Source organism: Triticum aestivum, chromosome 7D (genome assembly GCF_018294505.1).
Source record: "Triticum aestivum cultivar Chinese Spring chromosome 7D, IWGSC CS RefSeq v2.1, whole genome shotgun sequence".
Classification (NCBI taxonomy): domain Eukaryota; kingdom Viridiplantae; phylum Streptophyta; class Magnoliopsida; order Poales; family Poaceae; genus Triticum; species Triticum aestivum.
The window spans coordinates 641,233,689-641,238,344 of NC_057814.1; the positions used below are offsets into that span (position 1 = coordinate 641,233,689).

Below are 4,656 nucleotides of genomic sequence, written 5' to 3' on the forward strand. Positions count from 1 at the left end.
GAGAAATCACACACAAGTTCCAGTCTATGATATGAACGAACTCAAGCTGCACACACATTGCCATCAAAAGGACCGGAGGCAAAGACTCGAGTCAACAAGCCAAACAGAGACAATTGCTTGATGTATGTGTCATTCTTTCTTGCAATGATCAACCAGCAGCCAGCCTGACACAAAATAAGTCCCATACGCAGCAGGTTAAGCCCTGCAATAATAGCGTCTGATGTGAGGAGAAAGCAACCTCTCGTTAATTAGATGCAACAAAAACATCTAGTTTCAGATGCCTTAGTAGACGCCAAACGTTTATCACTAAGTTTGTTTGAGCCACATACACGTTATTAGTGATAAACAAACTTAGTGAGGATTTTGAGTTTCTCTCTCGGGGCTGCCTACTTTCCGTGCTCCTTTTCTCTACTTTTTTTATTAGGAAAAGGAAAAACTATCTATATTTATTTTGTAGCCCCTGCCATAGTTTAGACATGTAGATGTTACGGACCTGTAGATTTGGAGGTGTAAAGAGAACGAAGTAATAAAAATCATGTCACAAATTTTGGGAAGAAATTAGACATGTAAATGTCCCGGACCTTCATGTGCATGTAAATTTCACGAAAAATTAACTTTTGTCTTGTGCGAAAAAGTAGTACTCAAAATTTACTATTTTAGAGAATCAATCTCTCCATCACAAAAATATTGCTTTCCAGCACAAAGAACATTCATGGCAATAATTTTCTATAAATGTTCAACATCTTTCTGTAACTTGCGAATGTACTGTTACTCCAGTAGCCATTCGACTCTCTCCGGAGCGTCGCCACTTGTAAGTTACAATAGTGCTAGCAGCATTCCATATATAATCACTTGAGCCACAAAACTTTAGTTTAGGACTCCTTTGGTTCATAGGATAGGAATAGAAAAGTCATAGGAAATGAGATGACGTGCATCTCAATTCATATAGGAAAAAAAGACGCCATTAGATGCACTGAAATGTGAAGGATTGCTTTCTATCCTACATAGAAATAGGAATCATTCCTACAAAATTCCTATGAACAAAGGAGGCCTTAGTGTTTGTTGGATTCTAGTTCATTAATTCATCATAATTGAGTTAATTATCTAGGAAATGTTCACTACTGCAGTTCAAACAAATCCTTCTAAAAAAACCCTGTAAATTTTTTTGAAGAAAGAGGCTTTCGGGCTGAAAGTACCCTTCTACTCCTGAGCTCATTTGAGCTCGGGGTGAACAGTAAATTCTGAAAAAAATGATTTTTTTTCAAAAAAATCAGAATTATTTTGGTGCAAACTTTAACAAATATTCTCAGTGCATGGAAAATTTCAGCCCGAAAAAACATTTGTCCAACACATGGGAAAAAAAAATCAACACTCCAAAATGCTTTCAAAAATAGCAATTTTGGAGTATTGAATTTGTTTTCTTACCAAGACTTTCAGTAATACTTTTTTATGATAAATTTTTGCAAGCACATAAAACATTTGTCAAAGTTTGCACAAATTTTTTTCAGAATTTTTTATTTTTGTTTACTATTTTTTTGATTTTACTGTTTATCAGGGTGCATTTGAGCTCGGCGTAGATACTTCGCATCCGGGGGCCGAAATTACCCATCTACTCCCGAGCTCTCAGGCATGGAAGAACAAAGAATTAGAATTGCTACCCACTTGCCGAGGATGCGACGGCGCCACCGAGCAGTGGCCGTAACTGAGCCGTCGGGTGCTGGAGGCCCCCGGAGAGGGCGATTACGCTGCCGGCGCTGGCATTGGAAGTCCATCTACTCTTCTGTTCACCGGCCGTGGAAGAAAGGGGTCTCCACTCTTTTGGAGCTTAATCACGTGATTAGTATGCCCCGTAGTGAGATTAGGCAATTATGAGGGCGTTTGGTCTAGTGGTATGATTCTCGCTTTGGGTGCGAGAGGTCGCGAGTTCGATTCTCGCAACGCCCCCATTTTTTTTTTCTTCGGACGTGAAGAAAACTAGTACATTTTTTTTTTGAAGGACATGAAAAGTTGTCACTACGAATAACATAATTTTCTCACAAGATATACAAAAAAAGATCATCTATGTAGTTTGGTCCGTTACCAAATTGAAAGATAAGAAGTGGAAGCATAGTTCAGTTAGGGCATCTCCAACGCAAGTCACTATTACTCTCCGCCAAATGTCCCTTTTTGCGTTCGGCCTGTGTCCACGGACAAGATACCGGAGCGTGCCATCCAATGCTACACTGAGAATTTCCGTATTTGTCCGCCCGGGCATTTGATCGAACACGTGACGTGCGACGTCAGTGCGTGCATCTCCGGCGTGGCTACGGCCGAAGCCAGCCACGGGCGCGCCGGACGCGGCCACAGGCGCGATGGACATGGCCACGGGAGTGCCAGCGCCGCCACGGGCTCGTCGGACGCGGTCGAGGTGTGCGTGGTCTGCTGCACCAACGAGGCCATGCTATGAGCGCGCTGCGGCCGCGACGTGCACATTGCCAACGCCTGCTTCTCCACGCACCGGAGGTTCCTCCTCACTGGCACAACTGCAAGGGGAGGACCACTTTGACAGTGTGCCGGATTCGCTCGTGCTCCTCATCTTCAACAAGCTCGCCGATGCGCGCTCACTCGGCCGCTGCTCCGCCGTCTCGCGCCGCTACAACACGCTCGTCCCACTCGTCGACGGCGCCTGCCTCTGCATCGACCACGTCATCACCGCAGGCAGCGTGTGTACTCGGACGACCACGGTTTTTTCTTCCGCGAGGCAGCGACGGTCTTCACGAGCTCAGCCAGCGGCTTGCCAGCGCGAGGAGAGCTTGGCGCGTGCGTGGTGTGTTTTTGTTGGGTTGCACGACATATTGCCCCTAGTTTGTCTCGTGAATACCGGAATTTGGACATCCATACTGCTCCGCGGACTGATAAGGGTCTTCATTGAATTGCAAAAATGAACATAAATGGTTCAGATGATATATATCGGAGTTTTACAGGTCCCCTTTGGAGATGCCCTTAGGGCATTCCGAACCGATCCCCTAAAAGGACATAAGGGAGAAAATTTTTCGGTTCTTCGGACTGTACATGGCAAGATTCCTAGTGTAATGGTCCCATGGCTATACCTAGAGATGTTGTTCTTGTCATTTTGCTGGCATATTGAGGAACATTGTTTTTATTCAATCAATTATTTACACAGGTAAGCAAATCCTGCCTGAATAGCATGTTGGATATGGGTTACCTTTTTTATCTTTTATATCACAGTTTGTGTGTCACACATTTTTATTCTTACTTTTGTGTTATTCATAGTTGATTAGTAGGTCAATAATTTTATTATGTGAGGGTTGCAGGCGAAGTTTGTATTCACGTGGGGTTACCTTTGTAGAGTTCCAATTTCCGCCACTCCCGAATAGAGTTCCCGCCATCCCGCCGCCGCATCTGGCTCTCATCACCGCCAGAACCAACACCGTCAGCACAGGGTGGTACATGCGGATATGAACTCATCAGCGCACTCCCGGATAACATGCTCCTCTAGGTCCTCGCGTGTCTGGGCTCCACCCCTGTCGCTGCGTGCATGCTGGATAGCGGTCATCTACATCATGTATGACTTTATCATATTGCATGACTTTATCCCTCTACATCATGTCATCTTACTTAAAGCATTACTCTGTTCTTATGAACTTAATACTCTACATGCATGCTGGATAGCGGTCGATGTGTGGAGTAATAGTAGTAGATGCAGAATCGTTTCGGTCTACTTGTCGCGGACGTGATGCCTATATACATGATCATACCTAGATATTCTCATAACTATGCTCAATTCTATCAATTGCTCGATAGTAATTCATTTACCCACCGTAATATTTATGCTATCGTGAGAGAAGCCACTAGTGAAACCTATGGCCCCCGGGTCTATTCTCCATCATATTAATCTTTCAACACTTAGTTATTTCTATTGCCTTTTATTTTACTTTGCATCTTTATTTCTCTTTATCATAAAAATAGCAAAAATATTATCTTATCATATCGATCAGATCTCACTCTCGTAAGTGACCGTGAAGGGATTGACAACCCCTTTATCGCGTTGGTTGCGAGGTTCTTATTTGTTGGTGTAGGTGTGTGGGACTCGCGCGTGGTCTCCTACTGGATACCTTGGTTCTCAAAATTTGAGGAAATACTTACGCTACTTTACTGCATCACCCTTTCCTCTTCAAGGGAGAACCAACGCAGTGCTCAAGAGGTAGCAACATCCGACCCAGGTTTGGATCCGCGGGCCGCGCGAGGCGTGGCGGGTCTTACGGCGGCCCTAGCAGTGGAGGTTTGCGAGCGCTGAGCCGACTCGATGATGTCGACGGAGGCGTCCGGCTCGGGCTCAGATCCGCCGTGCTTGCCGATGAAGACATGGATTCCGCCGAAGGGGACCCGGTACCCATACTCGATTGAGTCGGCTTCGGGGCCCCAAGCTGAATCATCGATGTAGAGGTTGTCGCGACGTCTCTTGGTCATGCGGCCGATGACGTACCCTTCAAGTCCCGGAGGAGGACCCTTTGAATACTCAACACCACCGTGCGACAGCCCCATGGTGGGCGCCAACTGTCATGGTATTTTCACGGCAGATGTCCTCATAGGACTTAGTCGCAAGGCCATCACGTCGAGTGGTAGATCGAAGGGGTTAAGTGGACATGAAAGACA

General features: G+C 45.4%; 1 non-coding gene across 1 annotated transcript; it reads left to right on the forward strand.

Annotated features, from left to right (window-relative positions):
- The first annotated feature begins 1,872 nt into the window (after positions 1–1,872).
- TRNAP-UGG (transfer RNA proline (anticodon UGG)) lies at positions 1,873–1,944 on the forward strand. Its single transcript has one exon. It is a non-coding gene; the product is annotated as a tRNA-Pro (tRNA).
- The last annotated feature ends 2,712 nt before the right edge of the window (positions 1,945–4,656 follow it).